Here is a 21,146-nt window from a genome sequence, read left to right as displayed (position 1 = left end):
CACATAGAAGTAATGTGTTCCTTTGAGGAGACGCCAATCTTCTGGAAATCTACTGGAACTCCCATTTATCAGAGCATTGCACGTAATACAGGGCAAGAGCAGGTTTATAGCTGTGTGTATGTCAAACACAGTTTATTCTTGTATTTTCATTTATGTAGCAATTCGTGTATAATGTATCTGTATTATTTTTCTTATTATTATTGTTATTTTTCTATCTTTTCTTATGACCTGTCTTTTAGGTAATCATGGCTGGTAATTTAACCTATTTACCCAACTCTGTGGGCATAGTCTCCTCTCAGAATGAGAGAGTAGGGAGATTGCTAAATGAAATCTTATTTATGTCAACGAAAGTAAATACCAGGAACAGTGAAAGACAATTATGGTGCCAATAGTACAGACTAAATATTTCTGCCCTCCCTCCCCCAAATTTATATGTTGAGTTCCAAATGCCCAATGTGGTTGTATTTGGAGGTAAGGTCTTTGGGAGGTAATTAGCATATTTTGCCATGTATGATGCGCTCCCATGTATAATGCACACCCACATTTTTGCCCCAAGCTTTCAGAAAAAATACTTTCACTTTAATTTTTTAATTTAATTTTTCATTCATTTATATTTAGAAACAAACTGTTTATTCCAGGGTATTATTTTGCATATGGATATCATTATTGCCTTCTAGAGTTACATTTTTTTAAAGAATTTATTTATTTATCTTTATAGGGGAAGGGAAGGAGAGAGGGAGAGAGATATCAATGTATTGTTGCCTCTCATGTGTCCCCTGCTGGGCACTGACCTGCAACCCAGGCATGTGCCCTGACTGGGAATCGAACCGCAATACTCTGGCTTGCAGGCCCGCGCTCAATCCACTGAGCTACACCAGTCAGGGCTATAGAGTTACATTTTTAATACATAAACATGAATAAAATAATTAAAAACACTTATATAGGTAAGAATTAGTACTATCCATGTATAATGCACATCCTTATTTTTCCCTAAAAAATTTGGGCAAAAACGTGCACAGTATATGCGGCAAAACACTGTAGGTCATAAGGGTAGAGTCCTCAGGAAAAGAATTCACGCCTTTCTAAGAAGGGACATGAGAAAGGTGATTGCTCTCTGTTCTCCACTACACGAGGATACAAGAGAAGATGACCATGTGCAAAACAGGAAGCATGGCCTCCTCAGGCACTGAATAGCCCGGCACTGTGATGTTGGGCCTCACGGCCTCCAGAACTAGGAGAGATAAGCTTAATTGTTTAAGCTACCAATCTCTGTAATTTTTTAGAACAGGCCAAGCTAGCTAAGACAGTCACCTTGAAGTTCTCAGTAACAAAATACAAAATAACATAAATATAAACAGAGGTAATTTAGGCATAGTTCATGTGTGCTTTATTAGAGTGAGAGAATTAAAAAACCTATTAAAATATAGTCTAATAACTATCATCACTGTCATCATCTAATTATTGAATATCTAGTTCATATAAGTTACTTAAAAATACCAGTGCAAACAAAAACACTAAAAAGCTGTAGAATATAAGTTATTTCACTCTTTCTGTAGAGAAAGAACCTGAGACTTACAGAGATTTGGGGGGGGCATGTCCAAGTTTATATACATAAGAGCTGAGAATTGGACCCACATCCGTATTGAAAGGCCTGAAATGTGTACTGCTACAGTGCACGAGTTTCTTAAATAGAATATTGACTAAGAGGGCTATTAAATGTACTAAAATATAAAATTTGCCCTATACAATAGCAAATTATCCCAGGAAAATTGAAAAAATTTGCCAAAGCATGCATCAAACACTGTGGTATCCCTGAAAATTATGAGATGGATTTTATGTATGGAAAAAAAGTGTGGATAAAAAATTCCAGAAGCATGGATTAAACCAGAGCCAAAATGAACTAATGTTTATAAAGTATCACAGACTAATTCACAGAAGTTTTATTTATTTGTTTATTTTGCTTTTGTTTTGTTTTGATTAATAAGAAGTAGGAGAAAATGATAGGCTTGCTGTGTGGAAAAAACAGTAATGTAGCATAAATAGACTAAGGTGACAAGGAAGAATGATTGAACTCAAACTTTTAAAAAATTTTCTCTAGCAAGAAATAGACTAAAACTTCAAAACAGTAGCAATATATGATAAAAGATTAAATTTATATTCAAGGTAATTTGAATATGATAAGATAGTTCCAACTTGTTTATAGAATGCAGATTCAGACAAAGGTTTGTCAGTTTGCTAAATTTAAAGACAGGAAGTTGAAAATACTGTTTTGGTCTAGAGTGAAGGGAGAAAAAAAGTCAAATATGAAAACATTTTATTTCTAAGCTTGTAGAAATAGAACATAGTAAAAAAAACAGGATATTTATTTTTAATATGGTAATATAAAGTATGGAAAATAATTTTTCAAATATCTGAAGGAAACTTATGTGGAAGACACAATAAATTTTAAATGATTCAGATAGAAAAGAAGAAAAGAGATGGAATTTTTAGAAAGGAATATTTTGTCAAAGGCTTTACTCTTAAGAAAACAGGAAACGTTTACACAGCAAAATTGTATACATTGCAGAATAAGTGCTTATGTGTTTGAAGTGGATTTGCACCTTTTTACTTTATATACTTCCAAGGTCTTTCTACTTTTCCTTCCATGGACAAAATTTGGAGATAGAAGCTCTTAATTATTGAATAATTAGGAAAGGCATAATGGATAAGTAGCATTTAATTAGCTATGCCATGCAATGGAGCATCAGTGAAGACGGATCAAGAAATGAAGAGAGATACTTCCAGGCAAAACAAACAGCATGTGTAAAGGCTCTGATGTTGGAGGAGGTATGACTTCTTTAAAGAATAACAAGGTAGCCAATATGGCTAGAGTGGAGTGACCAAGGGAGAGAGGGAGAGAAGGTAACAGAAGACTATGCAGTGATAGTAAGGTATTGATGTTCACTTGGAGACTAAAAGCCATTAAAAATATTTAAAGAGAGAAGTGTCTTGGACCAAGAGATTCCCTCCCTAGGTTTATTGAAATAATTGATAAATGAAATTGCATATATTTAAAGTATATAACTTGGTATTTTTGATATATGTACATACTATGAGATAGTCACTAAAATCAGTTCACTCAATATGCTATATTGAGAGTAAACAGAATTCTTTGTCTTCTAAAAACAAAGACTCTATCTTGAAGACTACCACAGTTACCTAGATGAGGAATTATGATGATTTGGAGCAGGAAGAAAGGATTGGGTGTATGAAAGGAATAGGATTTTGGATATTTAACCTACAACATACTAGATTTACTAAAAAGGGATGGAAGCTGTAAGATAAAGAAAAAAGCATGCCTGCAAGATTGTTTGGTGTATACACTGAGAAAGCTTGAGTCGCATTTACAAGGACAGAAGAAATTCAGGAGAAACATACTTGAAAGGGTCCAAAAATTCATACTTAGTTAGAAATATAACATGGTATTAAATTGGAGAGGTCTATTAAAAGTAGGAATAATTTTGGATGTTGATCATTTGATTTATGAATTCAAGAAAAAGGTCGAGGAAGCAGATGCAATTTGGAAACTATTGAACAATATGGAATATTTAAATCAATGGGACTAGCTGAATTAGCACTGGAATGTGTGTGAATAGAGAAGAGATCCAAAGGCTGAGCTATAGGCATATCAGTACATAGAGAAATATACTGGGGGATAAGAAAACATAACAAATGAAAAAGAAGGAAAATAAGAATGTAAACTGGTGCAGCCACTGTGGAAACAGTATGAAATTTCCTCAAAAAACTAAAAATGGAACAGCCTTTTGACCTAGAAAGAACCTATACACCACAATATTCATAGCAGGGTTATTTACAATAGCCAAGTGCTAGAAACAGTCTAAGTGCCCATCAGTAAAAGAGCGGATCAAAAACTTATGGTACACTTACGCAATGGAATACTGCACAGCAAGAAAAAAGAGGTCTCTACCCTTCATGACAGCATAGCTGGATCCGGAGAACATTATGCTAAGTGAAATAAGCCAGGTTGTAAAAGACAAACACCATATGATCTCACCTATAAGTGGAACCTAGTCAATAAAACAAACAAGCGAGTAACATAAAACCAGAGACTTGGAAATAAAGGACAAACTGACAGTGACCAGAGGGGAGGGGGAAGGAGGATAATGAGACAAAGAAGGGGAAGGATCAAGTCAAGGAACATGTATAAAGAACCCACGGACAAAGACAACAGGGGCAAGCAGTGGGGAGAGGATTGAATATGGGGAGGGTAGGTGGTAAGTAGGGCAGGGCAGAGTAATGAGGAAAAAATGGGGAGAACTGGAATTGAACAACTATAAAATAAATAAAAGAAGAAATAAAACTGATGTCCAACTACAAAAAGAAAAAAATAAAAAGAAGGAAAGTCAAGAGAGTTTGTTATCCTTCAGAAGCTACCTGAAAACATATGAGAGTGAGTGAGCACTGATATGATAACTAGAAAGAAAACATACTTGTCATCGGTAATCTTGGTAATGTATAATTTAGTGAGGTGACTAGAGTTGTAGTATTATTGGGGTACCTTTAAAAGAGGATAAAATCTAACATATTGAGTCAGTGAGGATAGACAAAATGTGAGGTTAATCCCTTGGTATAAAGAATAGATGGAATAAAAAATTGAAAGGACCCAGAGTCACAGTAATTTTGTTTGTTGTTTTATTCATTAAGTTAAATACCTATTTAGAAAATGTGTGAGTTTGCATGCTTGTTGGTGTAATCCAGTAGAAAGGAAAAGGGAGGATTGGAGCAATGTGCCACATTAGGCGAGTGCAGAAAGGGCACTATGAACTGATGAAGAGGAGGTCCCCTTACGAAGGTGTGTCCACAGTGCTTCCACAGCCCAGGAGAGGAAGAGGTGGAAATGCAGGTGAGGCAGCTGTCTTCCGAGGGCCACTTTATTTTCCCCATAAAAAGTCAAGCAGGATTAGTTTAAGTGATATTTATCTGTCTTCTGAATTCACTGCCAGATTCTTTATGTTCAAGTAGTGACCAGGCCATCTTCCTAAACTGCCATCGCTCCAAATGAGGGCAAGGACCTGTGATTCTTAAATTATTTTTACCATCATCAAAAAAAAATCCAAATTTTTGGATTTGTGTAAAGGTATAATGAAAACAAAAGTAACAGAAAATTAAATAATTGATGGCCTGAAGAAAATATAGCCTATTTGTATAATACAGTATGGAAAATACCATATATATATACATATATACATACATATATGTATACAGAAAATACTATATTTACATATGTATTTTTGTAAAATACTACATATACTAACACAATATAGAAAACCAGTACAGTGTGGAAAATACTATATATACACATACATACATACATTTGCATGTACATGTAAAATACCATATACACATATGTGTGCATACATATATACATCGTTTATATACATATATAGTTCAGTATGCATATACACATATGCATTTATCATTTATATACATATATAGTTTAATATGCATATACATATATACATAGGTAGTTTTAAATACTATATATATACATGCATAGTATTTTTCTAAGCCTTTTTCTATGCATTTTTCTATGCATTTTTCATGCATACTATTTTTCATAGTATTTTTCTAATTTAGATGCAATTCCATGTGCATTTAAAAGAAAGATCTAAAATAAAAATTAGCAGATCTAATTTCCGTATACCTGTTTACCTATTTGTCCTGGTTTGTACCTGCATGTTTATAAAGGTATACATATGTTTCTATTTATTACTTTATCCAACAGGACCACTACATATTTATTTTCTTTTATGGTAGAAGGTACTTATCTCTTATATCTACCTTTATATACCAGTACCCCCTCATTCTCACAATGTAATTATGATTTTTTCTTCCTACATGTGTTATTCAGTCTTGAAAACCTTGAAAGAGCCAAATATTCATTTTATTTATCTTTAGAAGGGAAGGGAAGAAGAGTGGGAGAGAAATATCAATGTATGGTTGCCTCTCCTGTGTCCCCTGCTGGGAACTGGCCCGCAACCCAGGAATGTGTCCTGACAGGGAATCGAACCGCCATCTTTTGGTTCACAGGCCTGTGGTCAATCCACTGAGCTACACTAGCCAGGGCAGAGCCAAATATTTTTTTAAATATTTTTATTTATTTATATATAGAGAGGAAAGGATGGAGAAAGAGAGAGAGAGAAACACTGGTGTGTAAGAGACACATTAATTGGCCTACAACCCAGGCATGTGCCCTGACCGGGAATTGAACCAGCAAAATTTTGGTTTACGGGCCAGCACTCAGTCCACTGAGCTATACCAGCCAGGGCAAAAGAGCCAACTATTTAAGCAGACCTTACTGATTGGGCACATTATGCACAGAGCCCATGTTGCGAATAGCTTTTTATTGAGGAACCCACTAAATATTTGTACCACAAGGTATTTTCCTAGAGATACTCAATTTTTCACAGAAGAACCTACCAAGCTCCTGCACTGGAGTTTGAGAAGCAGGGGTGCAGGCTGCCTTCAGACTCTCCCCCTACCCCACCTTTCCCAACAGCTTTGAAGCTCACCTTGTTACCACCGGGTTGAGACTCCTGTGTTCAGAGCATTTTCAGCTCAGATTTTCTTGAGAATAAACTTTTTTTTAATTTCATGATTTTGGGGAGTTAAGGCTGGAAGTATATTCATGTTTGTAGCCATATAATTGATCTGAGGTATTCAGTTCTTCCTATTCAAAATTTTTCATTGTTCTGTATCTCCAAGAATGTTCCTATGTAGTTTTGTGCATCCTGCTAAGTCAGTTATCCTAATTTATCTGATTTCAGTCTTCCAAATATTATGAAAATGCGCGTTTGCTGAAATTGCCCTTCCCATTCTCTTTGTCTTTATCCTTTAGAGTTTTTTTAGTTGTAAACCAAACTGATTAAATATTTCCTAAACATGACACTAAAGGCAAATTCTATAAAGTGAAAAACTCATAGACTGTACATGGAAGCAAAACTTGCCACACCAAAATATATCTTTTGGGATAAAAATTTAGAGTTGATAAAGAAGTGAAACACTTGGAGAATACCAAACGAAACATCTGACCCCCTCCTTAACTGCATATAGGGAATTTAGATAGAGAACTCCCTCTAGCAAGGGAGATATCATCACAGATAACAATAGTTTAATACGAAAAACTTGTGTGGGATAGACAAAAAGGAACCCAGCAAGGCCCCTTTGTCCAAGTCCTCTTTGTGTCCCATTGTTAAAGATGGCTCAGAAACATTTCTTTATCAAGCATTTGCTTTCCCATCTCCATGCAAGTTGCCTCTCTGCCCTTTAAAGTCCCTAACCATCCCCCTACATTCATCCAAATTTAAAACTATTTATAAATGTTGAAAATTAAATAATATTATTAAAATTAAAGACATGTAAGGACAAGTATAATAACTTAAATGAGGGAAAATGTGTATAGATACTGATTTTGTGCACAATTCAAAAATAATGTGCCACTGTGACTTAATAGAGTACAACAGGTAAAATGTATGAGCAGGAAGTTCAAAGAAGATAAAACAGAACTGAAAGATGCTTAGATAGAAAGAGGCACACTATTGGATTCCACATTTTCCAACTATCATATTTGCTACGATGAAATGTTTGATCACCTTTAGTATAAATAAGTTTGGGGAAACGGTATTCTCATTTGCTACTGGTAGAAGTGTACATTGGCTCAACATATACGAAAAGTTATCAAAATCTAAAATATCCAAACACTTTAATGCAGTAGCTTATTTCTATAAAGTATCCTTCAGATGTTTACATAAAAGCAAGCAAAATTTCATGGAAAAGTTACAAGTTGTAACATTTTGATAATGAAAAAATAAGAAGTGCCTAAATACCAAAGAGAAATATGAAGTAATAAATCTACAAAGTGTAATAATCAGTAATTGAAAAGAAAGAGGAAGCCAACATGTTGGGATCCACTCTGCCTGGTTTCAGGAATTGTAACTGCCTCCTATGGCTAAGTGAGTGACCTCTGGACTGCAGGCCACAGGAGACAAAGCTTGTCTCTGGCAGCAAGTGCTGCTTCTGCTTCTTCCCCTGCCCCCAAAGCATGGTCGATGTCCATGGTGGGTATGACCCCTCAGAGAGGGGCAACCTAGGCCAGACACTTGGGAAGCCATCATGGAAGGACTCGGCAGGGGGGGCGAGACAAAGAGGGAGCGATGGACCCTCGTCCCCTCGGCTATTGTGACATAGCTCCAGCCCCCATTTCTGTCTGGGAGAAGTGCTGCCTGGCTCTATTCCACTTATGCCTAAAAACCTATTATGGGGAAGGCAGTGCAGTTTTGTGCTGGAAAGGGTGGGTATTCAGGGTAAATCAGGCCTAAGAAAGAGTATGTAAAAACCTGTGAAACCTGCTTTGTTTAGAATGCTCCCATTTAAATGATAGGGTGTAAGCAAGAAGTTTTTTCCTCAAAGTTTTACGGCTCTTTAGCTATCTGACCCTGACTGAGAATAAGCCCTCATAGTTCTTTGAATGCTATCTGTTGTTTGATCCTTACCTGTATTCTTATGCAAAAGAACCCAATAAAAGCCCCTTGAACAGGGGGCTTTTGGCCCTTCCCCTTTGAGGGATCGGCCACCTTTCCTCCCCAAGCAGATCACTTTCATCCATGGCAGACAGGGAGTGGGGGGATGTGTGGGAAAAGTCACCCCCACACCTCCGTATACTAATATGGAAATTTTCTAGAAGATTTTAAAAATGTAAAAGTCATACTGTATAAGGTTTATACTGATTTGCAAGCAAAATAATATATATGCTTATATAGACACAAATATGTATTTTAAGTTACTTGAAAATACACAAGCAGTTGTTTTAAGTTTTTGAAAAGTAGAAATTGATGGTGAGAAGTTTATTAGTAGGTTTTTCTTTTCACTTTATGTCCTTTTACACTTTTAATAACATGATTTAGCAGAAAAATATACTTACAAATTATGTTTTAAAATTATTATATAAGTAACGGGGACAGTATTTGTTATATTTTGCTAACAGTAAAAATATTTTCATAATGATAAGCCCATTTTGTTTAAAATTATGTGCATGGACTAAATTGGCAAAAAGTTGGTAAATGTACATATTTTCTTAAAATATTTCATCTTCTGTACAAAGCAATAAGACCACAAAATGAAAGAAATTAATATTTTTTTTTAAAGAGGAAGGAAGAAGGGAGGTGGAGGCCGAAAGGAAGGATCACCCTTTTTTTTGTGGATAATACTAATTAAGAATTCCCTGCACTGGAGTAAGGAGCTTGGATTTTTGTGTCACTTCACAGGCCTTCTCGCCATTAGGATTCGTCCCACATTTAGTGAGTGGTAGGCAAGACAAACAACTTCAAAACCACCTCCACCAACTGCCTCTGCAGACTTATCTTCTGCTCAGCGTCTGTAATGCTACTTATGGGGCAGCAAGGCGCTGTTCTGCTCTGCAGTCTTCTGTCTTTGTTCATTTTTTCTGTGGCCTGTAATTCTTCTTCCCTTCTCTTCCATTGGCCTCTATTCTACCTCCTCTCTCTAGTCAGATTATTTCCCTCATTCCAAACTCTGCAAAGTTCTCACTTCTGATAGGAGTCTCACTTGCCTCAGCCCGCTTCTCTTGACCAGGCAGAAAGTTAACTGTCCCCTGACCACTTCTTAAAATGGAGATATTGCACTTCAAGTGTTCATTGAAGAATATAATATTTTCTTTTATTTTTAAGTAGAGCCTATGTTTACTCATTATTATATTCAACTTTTTAGTACACTATCAGATAATAGCAAGCCTTTATAAATATTAATACATTTAAAAGAATAGAATTTAATGATTCATTACTATCCTATATAAAAAATACATCAGCAAAAATTTCTGTCTTTATTTCCTTAGTTATATATTGTACTATTTTTTCCAGCTTATTAGCTTGTTTTCATATTCTTCCCTGTGAGTGAAAAAATCTCTATTGGGAATTGAATATGAGCATCTAGAACAATTTTGATTGAATGGTATACTAATTCCTGAATAGTCTGAGTATATACACTATAACCATTTATGTTACTATCATTTGTATCAGAAGCTAGTTTTAACTAGTATGCTGCAATTATTTCTGATTATTTTTTTTACTGGGTAATGGTGTCTCTTAAAATGCTTCAGACATTATGTGAAAATAAATAGGAGATATTAAATATGATCTTCAGGGAGACAAGAGCATTTTACTTAACTTCTGTGCTGATCACACTAGAAAAATTATTAACACAAGGCAAATGATCATGCATCTACAACTACACTAATGAAAGGATAATTTTTTTTTATTACAGGCAATATGAAAAATATACCAAGTTAGGCCAAGCTAGAAGGCATAGAAGTACAGAGTATTGGGAGGCTATGCTGAATGGAGAACCAGTAAATACTGTCTGGATAAGCATGTCTCCTTGATAATGGAAAGTGAAGATAAAAAATAATTTTTCCATGTGCCAGCAGTGAAAAAAGTGAAGAAACTAATTGCCTTCTGATTAGAGGCTGCAAGAGATGCAAGATTTTTTTTTCCCTAGAGGAAGGAATTTAGTTCCCTCAGTGGTGATTTGCTTGCATGTAAATGGTTTGAGGATATTGAGATCATTTATCTGAATCTCTTCAAAAGCAGATTGATTAAAAAGAAACAGATCCAACAGTCTGAAACACGGGAGATGACATCAAAGGTCATCTTGAAAAACTCTTGTCTGGATCTTAATGCAAATGAACAATCATTTCCTTCAGAAAGCTCCAGTGAAATGATCCTGAGTTGGTAAAAACTAACAAACAAATCCCAACTGGTTTCACATATTAGAATTTACTCACAACAAGTTTTCTCATTGTAAAACAGCAGACAAAAATGCCTCAATGTTGACCATATTCAGGCCAATTATTTCTACTTTTTTATGTAAATATCTATTCCACTTTTGTAGTGATTATTATCTAGTAGATTGTTTAATAATTATGGTTGTCTACATTGTATCTCTAAAATCTCTGGACATAATATTTTTGAGGGTAGGTAGTAATTACTCATCTATAATAGAGATTGACTATGGATGTTTTTTGAGTATTTAGGTGTGCATATGGAGACTCTGCCTAGGCCAACGGATGTGGCAAAGAAGTGGCTAACAAATAAAAATACATCTCATCAATTATGCATATCTTAAATCTTATGCATAAACTTGCACAAACCTTAGTTACCACAGTTTAGTTACAAACAGTCTCCTTGATACAGGGTGCAGCCAAGGGGGGGCCCCCAAAAAAAAGATTTGGAATGGTGTCCAGAATTCAAAGTGTATGGGAATAATGGAGAGACATATAAGATGTCCTCACCCCCCCCCCACAGGTGTGAGTTGGGGGGAAGGGACAGTTTTGTACAGCCACAGCCTTGCAGCTAATCCATGGCATTGTCTTTTAACATATCTATAGCCTCTGGCGGTCACTTGGATATGTTAAATGGCTGTGGCCAGGCTTGGAGCTAGGGGGATGAAGTCACTTCCCCCCAAGATGTAACTGGGGGCAGGTCCCCCCAAGTTACAGCGCCTGCGTAGGGGCTTGGAGAAGATTGGCTCGAGGACATGGGATGATTACTGCCCAGACTAACGATGGCAGCCCAGTAAACTTGTATTAATACAGAATACTGGCAGGTGTAACTGATCTTGGGAGGAGTCGGAAATAGGGGTACAGAGGAAGATGGGTGCTGGGATTTAAGAGCCAGGCACGGCAGCCATTGAGAGAGAGCCACGCGGTTTCAGCAGAGTGAGGACCCCCTGTTGGTGAGGTGAAAGAGGGAGCCACGCGGTTTTGGCAGGGTGTGGACCCCCTCTTTCCCAGGTAAAAGGGAAAAACCACGCAGCTTTGCCAGAATGGAGATCCCTGCAGCCAGGTGAAGAAGACAGCCACATGCTTTTGGTGGAGTGCGAACCCCTGCAGCTTTGGTAGAAGAGGCCCACGCGGCTTTGGGGTGCCCCCTTTGGCCGCGGGGCCTGAAAAGCAACAGAGACTTTGACTGGAACTGGGTACAAAGGACTCTTGCCAGTGGACCATGAGAGGGTACCACAGTACTTTGGATTAACTCGAGATCCTGCACAGTGACACAGCTGATGGTGCCAGCGGCCTGCAATACAGACGTGTGCTCTTTTCCTGATTTACGGTACCCGGAGTTGGGACAGTGGGAGAAGGGAGCGCGGTGTGGGTGTAGGTGTATACGCTAAAGGACTTTGATACTTTAGTAGTGGCGTTAGGCCTGAATAGCATTAAATAAACATTTTGTTTCCTTTTCACAAATCTCTGGCATTAAGAAATGTCTTTCCAATTGGCGGCGGACAGAAGGGCCCAATAGATATCAGTATTTTGGTTTTTGGGAGGGGCCCCTGTTGTATAGCAGTTTTGGGCATCCCTAGGTGGGCCGAATATTGTATTGCCCCTCCCTCCACCTCCTCTTGTTCGGTAACATCCTCACATCACAGTTCAAATTTCAGTTACCAAGGTATATTAAGTACAAACAACTGCAGAAAGTACAAAGTTTTCTGCTAGCACTTCAGGCTACTGATTACTACATAGGGAACAGGAAGAATCTGAAAATCTGAATAGACAGATCACAAACAGTGAATTTGAAGCAGCGATTTAAAAAAATCTTAAGAAACAGAAGTCCTGAATCAGTTGGCTTCACTGGCTAGTTTGACCAAACATGTAAAGAAAAACTAAGATCTATTCCTCTCAAAATATTCCAAAAAAATTCAAGAGGAGAAAATACTGCCAAGCTCACTTTCCATAGCCCACCTTATCCTAACTCCAAAATAAGATAAAGACACTACAAAGAAAGAAAATTATTGGCCAACGTTCCTGATGAACACAGATGCAAAATAAAAGATAAAAATCACATGATCATATCAATAAATGCAGGAAAAGCATTTGATAAAATCCAGCACACATTTATAATAAAAACTCATAGCCAATTGGGAATAGAGGAATCACACCTCAATGTAATAAAGGCCATATCTGACAAACCCACAACGAATATCATGCTCAGCGGGTGAAACCTACAAGTGATTTCCCTAAGATCAGTAATAAAACAGGGATGTCTGCTTTCAATACTCTTATTCAACATAGTACTGGAAGTTCTAGCTATAGCAGTCAGACAAGAGGCAGAAATAAAAGATGTCCAAATTACAAAGGAAGAAATATAACCATAGTTATTTGCAGACGACATGATACTCTATACAGAGAACCCTAAAGATTCCACCAAAAATTTTCTAGAACTGATAAACAAATTCAGTAAAATAGCAGGACACAAAATAAATATACAGAAACCATTTGTCTTTTTCTACATCAGTAATAAACCATCAGAAAAGGAAACAAAGTCATTTACAATTGCATCAAAAATTACCTGGGATAATAAAATAATTTATTATTAGAGCAAAATAATTTGTTATTTATTTTAATAATTTATTAATATTTTATGATATTAAAATAATCTAATATTATTTATTATATAAATGAAATAATTTAAAAATTCAATAATAAAAAGAAAAGGGAGGTGGGAATGGGTGGGGTGGGAGGGGCATGGTGGGGTGAAAATGAAGACAATTGTACTTGAGCAACAATAAAATAAATAATAAAAAATTTAATGATAAAAAATTATGTAGGAGTAAGTTTGACTAATGATTTAAAGTTCTCTACTGGAAAATTATAATTAACTGAAGAAAGAAATTAAAGAAGTTACAAATAAGTAAATGCATATTCAACACAGTTTCTATCAAAATACCAATGGCATATTTCACAAAACTAAACAAATATTCCAAAACTTTATGGAAGCACAAAAGACCCTGAATAGCAGCAGCAATCCTGAGAAAAAGGAACACAGTTGGAGAAATCATGCTACTTGATATCAGACATATACTATAAGGCTATATTAATCAAAAGAGCATGGTACTGGCATAAAAATAAACATATAAATCAATAGAATAGAATAGAAAGCCCAGAAATAAACCCACATTTTTTGTTCTACTAATATTTTACAAAGGAGGCAGGGACATACAATGAGGTAAAGACAGACTATTTAATAAATGGTGGTGAGAAAATAGGATAGATATGGACAGAAAATAAAACTAGATCAACTCTTTCCACCATACACAAGAATAAATTCAAAATGGATTAAAGATTTAAATATTAGACTCAAATCTATAAATATTGTACAAGAAAACTAAAACTATTTTGTAAAGCAAAGGAAACCATCAACGAAATGAAGACAGCACATTAAATAAGAGAACATATTTGCCAGTGATACATCTGATAATGGGTTACTATCCAAAATTTATACAAAATTTTATAAAACTTAACACCAAAGAAACAGACAATCCAATTAAAAAGTGGGCAAAGGACCTGAATAGACATTTCTCCAAAGAGGACAAACAGATAGCCAATAGACATATAAAGATATGTTCAAAGCCACTATTCATCAGAGAAATGCAAATCAAAACCACAGTGAGATATTACATCACACCTCTCAGAATGGTTATCATCAATAAATCAACAAACAAGTGTGAGGATATGGAGAAAAAGGAGTCCTTGTGCACTTTTGGAGGGAATGCAAACTGGCAGAGAACTGTGAAAAACCGTATGGCATTTCCTCAAAAAACTAGAAATGGATTTCCATTTTTATGACCTAGCCTTATGACCTAGCAATTCCAGTTCTAGGACTATACCTGAAGAAATATGAAACAAATTCAAATGAATATAATGCACTCCTATGTTCATTGAAGTATTACTTACAATAGTCAAGATTTGGAAGTAGTCCGAGTGTCCATCGGTGTATGAAAAAACAAAAAAGCTGTGGTACATTTGCATAATAGCATACTACCTGACTATAAATAGAAGGAAATCTTACCTTTGTGACAGCATGGATGCACCTCTAGAGCATTATGCTAAGTGAAATAAGCCAGTCAGAGAAAGATGATTTCACTCATACGTGGAATCTAATAAACAAAATAAACTAACAAAGAAAATAGAAATAGAAAACAGATTGACATGTGTCAAAGGGGAGGAGTTTTGGGGGGCCAGGTAAAAAAGGTGAAGGAATTAAGCAAAACAATACCAGAACAATAAAACTCATAGACACACCCAACAACATGGTGATTACCAGAGGTAAAGAGGAGAGAGGGAAGATAGAAGAGAGTAAGGTAGTGATTTCAGGTAGTGAACACACAATATAATATACAGATAGTGTATTACAGAATTGTACAGATGGCTATAAAAAGTTTCATCCCGATAAATCCAATAAAAATAAGTAAATAAAATAAAATAATATAAGTGTCATCCTACAAAAAGAACAGGTAAGCATTATGTTCAAAAACCATATTACTTTTTTCATAGGCTGTTGGATATTGGGCACTGTATTTCTGTTATTCAGTTCATACACAGACAGTAAAGCATATCATTCATTATATTGTGTCCTTGTCTTTGAGTTATAAACCTATGTGCTATATTACAAAAACAGATAATCAAAAAAGGAATTATGGCAACAAAAATGAAATTGTAGCAAAGAAATGAAGAATAATAACATTGTGAGTAAAATTCAAATTGAACATAAATGCAGTTACAGAAGAAATAGCTAAGGCTAGAAATGTTTACATGGCTGCCATTGAAGACACTAGATACTTGGGCAAAGAAACTTAGTGAAGGTGACCTTATCAACATAAGTGAAATGGTTGTGATAAAAATGATGAAGATGTCCCAGAAAAAGTGACACTGGCAAGAAAACCTTCACATTAAAGCAATTCTTATATATATTTCATGACATTGAAAGCACAAATAACAAAATGTTGGAAGCTGATCCGTACTTGGAAAGGAGCATGACAATTCAACAGAGCACACAAAAGTTGCTCACTGCATCAGATATTATGCAATGAGAAGGCAGTCATCGTTTAAATATTCTTGATTGCTTTTTGCATAGAATTAAAATGGTTTATATTAATTCTCATTTTAAATTATAGTGCACTAAATATACATTAGTTCACTGTTTTTCAAATTTCCTATATATTTATAAATGACAGTAAGAAACTGTCTAATATTTTGGCAAGCATTTTTAAAGGTTATAGAACAATCAGAGTCTTTTCCATTGATAATGACACTGTGTGTTCACTTGGGTGGGCGTTTTTATGATGTGGCACTACTTTAGAAGTGAGAACTGCCTATATATATTGTTATCATTATCACTCCTTAGAATAATCATGTATAGAGAATACCACTATACCATAATAATTAAACAGAAAATATCAGAAATCCTCTTAATTAAATTGCCAGTGACTATTTTAAGTTTTGTAAAACTGGAAAAAATAGACCTTTTTACTTTTACAAATTACATATCAGGAGACGATTACAAATCAGGAGGTTATTTAGATAGCATTGCAGAGGAAAATATAATTTTATCATTTATAAATATGTTATATATTGTATTGATTATATTGTTACAAATTTAACTTAGAAACTTATCATTGTGATTTTTTTTTTAACCTTGTTTGAAACTGGCTCACACACTACATACAGAGCTGTGAGGCCAACTTCAGTGTTACTTACCCCCCTTTTACGACGCCAAAGACCTGTGTTCAGATCTGATGGGAAAAAGAACTGGAGGGTTGTTTTTGCTGTTTTAAGGGTTCATTGTAAACTACTTTTGTCAATCAACTAAAGCACTTTCTGGTGGACATGTGGTAAAAATGTTATGGCTTAAAATATCCAGATCCTTCCTGATCTCTTTATCTTCTCCTATCACATACCAAACCCCCACTGCCTTCACCACTGCCCACACCTCCTCCATAACTACGGTCTACAGATCAGAGTCCTGTCCCCACAGAAAACACTGTGACCCAAGCCTGTCACCACAGTTGTGCTGTGTGCACAACTCCAACAGGTGCAGGTCTATAAAAAATGGCTTCAAATGCATGAACATGAGAAGTCTCTTTGGGTATACGCTTACATTTCATATTGACAATAATGAATACATATATTTATTCCCAATACATAGTGAAATAATTGGAGAGGAGGTCAAGTTTACAAAAATATTTAAAATAATTAAGGGAAGAAGTACAGTAGGACTGGAGAGAACATTTTAGTTATAATGGAAGTGTCAAGTTCAAGCCAAAAAAATTGTCCAAGTCAAAAATCAAAGAAGCTGGCTTCAATCTGAGGGGAGTAGAGTGTGGAGGTGATAGAACAGTCACCCCTGGTTTTTTGTTTGTCTGTTTGTTTAATATGACTCTATTAACAATGGTAAGAAAAAAAAAGAAAAGATCGGCAGCAGCAACAAATAACACTTACTGGTAACTTACATGTCCCTGACAGTATTCTTAACATGTGAGTGGTTTGTTCAATGCTCTCAATAACTGTCTGAGTAGTAACTATTATTAGTTCCCAGTTTTAAAATAGAAAAACAGAGAAATTAATAAGTAAATTCTCCAAGGTCACACAGGTAGAAAATATTGCTACCAGAATTAGGAGTCAAGCTTTTTCCCTCTGGAACACAAATCCAATAACCTGTACATTACACTTTACATACAGATTCAGAAATGGGGCCAAAATGCATGAAATCTACTTTATCTATTATTGTATTCCAGCTTTAGGGATGGTAAAAAAAAAGTAGTGTGAAGTAAAAGGAATATCTACATTTCAATTAAATGGGTGAATAACAAGAGTAAAAGTAACACTAGGGATTCAAAAGTTGAGTGTTTATGTTACAGAATGGACCTGTTGGGAGGACAGTATACTGTTACCAAATGGACACCCCCTTCCCCTGGGGTCCCTCTGTACTAGGTCCACCTTGCCCACTGCCCTTAGGAATTATAGCTCTCAATGCCAGAGTTTGGTGAAGAGGAAAGGAACTATTCATTCAAGAGTTATACAGACTTAGAGTAATACTTAATGTCTTCCTTAAAAATCCCAAAGTCCCTTAAAACACCCACAAACATACATAGTCCTTCCTTCCCCTTTGTCCTGGCACGCCAGTCTTGGGTACCATATCTCAGAAAAAAAAATAGAAGTCTTCTGGTCACTTCTCCTGCTTTCTTTCTGTCATCAGGCTGTCAGGCCTCCTGCAATTCCCAGCACCATCTGCTGTGTGGCCAGGAACTCCAGTTCTTCATCCAAAACCACGTGGCACCTTCTAATGGCCCACCAGAGAGAATCCTTTCACCCCTTTCCTTCCCTGCAAGGTCTTGCATTGTCCTGGTCCCTAGTCTTGCCTTGCCTTTCCTGCTTCAAAGCCTCGTGGTAAAGGGAACCCAAAACTGCCTGGTTCCAACCCGCATGGCTGCCACATCTGGGTTTAAATCCTGGTGTGAATCTCCCTGTGCAATTCCATTTCCGACTCCTCCCACAATTGGCCACACCTGCCAGCATTCCTGTATTGTTTCAGCCTTTCTTGGCAGCCTTAGTAAGTCTGGATACATGTGGCCCTGTGGCATGGATCAAACCATCTCCAAGCTCTCACGCAGGCTATGTAACTAGGGGGAGCTGCCTCCCAGTTACATCCTGGGTCAAAGTCACTCCCATCTTTCTGGCTCAAATCACAGTCACAGCTACTTAAATATCTATAAAGGTAGCCAGCAGTTATAGATATATACAATAACTGTTTTTGCATATCAGGTATGAAGCTGGACAACTGTTCATATGCAAAATAACTCTCAATGGCCCTGCTTCATGTGTCCCATTCCCCAGTCCAGACTTGAGGGATGAGGATATTCTCTATTTTTATATTTCCTGGACACCCTGAGTCTGCACCCCATTATAAACCCCTCTTCTGGGGGCCCTGGCTTCATCTGGGTATACTTACAAAGGAGTGACAGGTTTCACTTCTTTTGCCTGGATATTAAAACACAGTTCTTGTAGAATTCAATATATAAAAATAGGTCAGTCAATTCAAGTCATGATTAGAGACTGAAAAGAGAAACAAGTTCCAGTGGACTTTTATTCATATTCTCAGTGATAGAAATATAAACATTTAACATTTAAAAAGTACAAATAATCCATGGTTTTGCTCCAGATCTTTGAGCTTAATATCTGGGTAACCAAAAGTAAGAAAGACCACAGAGACATTGCCTATGGCATTTTGTTCCATCTCAGCCCAGTCAAACATACAAATGGTTCATGTGTACATTACCAAGAGCCTGCTTGGAATTGTGTCCTAAAGTTATCTAAAAAAAAAAGAAGGAAAGAAAATAAAAAATGTTCCACTGTCTAGTCAATTTGAATTGATTTGTTGACAACCATTTGTAGATTTCATTTACCCATTTTGTAGAATCTGAAGCTATAGAATTTCACAAAAGAAACTAGTTTGGAGTGAGAGGTTTATTCTGCTTTGAAACACTGATTTTTTTCATGCTTCATTAAAAGATTAAATTGTGTAGACAATTTCATCTGTTAAATACATGGCCAAGATTGATTTCATTTTTAAAAGAATCAAGCAAATTATTGACACTTGCATTGTTTAGAAATGATCACAGTTAACCTGCCCAGGAACCTAACAAAATGTCTCACTCATGGGTAAATTGAAACAGCACACAAGAAGTAATTTTTGTATTAAGGAAACTTGCAGGTCAATTGATAAACAGCCGTGGACTTGAAAGCAGCAGCAGGGGCTGGAACTGGCGCTGAAATTGGGTGGGGCACCGGGAGGTGTGTTTGTTTCTTCCTCTGTGTTTGCTGTACAAAAAGGCCTTTGAAGCTACCAAAGTTAGTTCATACTGAAGCTTGAAATTGAGAGGAAACTGAAATGCAATAAACTGTAAAAGAACGCCCTGTACTCTCCTTGAACCTCTCTGTTTCAATCTATACATATATTTTCATTTCATCCTCAGTATTTTGTTGATTGCTTTTGAGAAATAATAAGGAATAATGTGGGCTCCCTCTGGTGACTAATTTCACATGTAAACATCCCCGTGGCAGTTAATCAAGAGGCTGCAATCTCTGGATCCTGTGCGTGTCTTATGCAGAGAAGTAGAGAGGATTAGAGGCCCACAGGGACGGTAAAAACAAAAATCCGAGTTTAGCAGTAGTTCTCCATTGAATGCGCAGAGTAAGTTTTCATCATTTTACCAACTTCATCACATTAAATTTCACTACATTTTTTCTTGTTATTGTAGCTGCCATCTCATGGAATGAGAATATCTTGACATTTTCATGTAAAATATTTCTTTAGTTCAAACAACACTAAAATATTATTAAAGAATATGTTTTTCCATTGTGTATGTGCACAGAGGAAATGGAGTTTAGCCCAGAAAATAAGAGACTGATACCGTAGATGAAGGACCTCTCCGGGTCCTTTCTGTTCAAACTGGACAACTTCCTCAGGAGCCCTAAGTAGACTATGTGAGCTCCCCTTCCCAGAATTTTGTGGCAAATGTCAGGCTCCTGATTCAGCCCATTCTTCCATTTCTTTTGTCTTTCTTTTTTTCTCTTGCTTTCATTTCAAGACATAAAATGTATTCTAAGGGATATAATTAAAGTTTTGAATGATATTCTGGTCCCATTCTTCTCAACTGAGAAATAAACGTTTTGAAGTTTCTATGTATCTTTTACATCCACTTGTCACATTTTCAACACACCTGTATGTCTACATAAACAATCTTGAAATTGATTATTGTTTTGTGTCTAATTATAATTTACTTATGTTAATATCATGGTGTATATATCTTCCTGCAACTGGTGCCTTTAACCAACTGAGATTTTAGAGATTCATACATGTTGATGTTTAACTATAGTTCATTCTGCCATCAGCTGTAACACTGTAACACCATGCATTTATGCAGGCTATTTAGGTTTTCATTTTTTAGTCAATTTAAGGATTCATAAAACTAAGGTTTTTTTTCTCTTTCCCACAGATGAGAGTTTCTCAGGAATAGAGACCACAAAGTTGGCTAGATGGATCTCAGTGGATACATGTCTTTCTCTCTCTTCACTAATGCAAAATTGTTCATCAAGGTGATTATTCCAGTTTATTCTTCTATCTACTTCTTTTTTTGTAATTTGAACAAGAAAACTTTAACATAGAATATTATTCAACTATAACAAGGGATTGAGTAAGGAGGGATTGGCTAGTAATAATTAGCAAGAACTCCAT

At 36.1% G+C, this 21,146-nt stretch overlaps 1 non-coding gene across 1 annotated transcript; it reads right to left on the bottom strand.

Moving 5' to 3' along the window:
* Positions 1-16,545: 16,545 nt before the first annotated feature.
* LOC119041680 (small nucleolar RNA SNORA61) lies at positions 16,546-16,669 on the bottom strand. The gene has a single exon (XR_005081085.2). It is a non-coding gene; the product is annotated as a small nucleolar RNA SNORA61 (small nucleolar RNA).
* Between the last annotated feature and the right edge of the window lie 4,477 nt (positions 16,670-21,146).

This window comes from Artibeus jamaicensis, unplaced genomic scaffold, assembly GCF_021234435.1.
Source record: "Artibeus jamaicensis isolate MK-2021 breed Jamaican fruit bat unplaced genomic scaffold, CSHL_Jam_final contig_384, whole genome shotgun sequence".
NCBI classification, from domain to species: Eukaryota; Metazoa; Chordata; class Mammalia; order Chiroptera; family Phyllostomidae; genus Artibeus; species Artibeus jamaicensis.
This window is presented reverse-complemented; position numbering and strand designations above follow the sequence as displayed.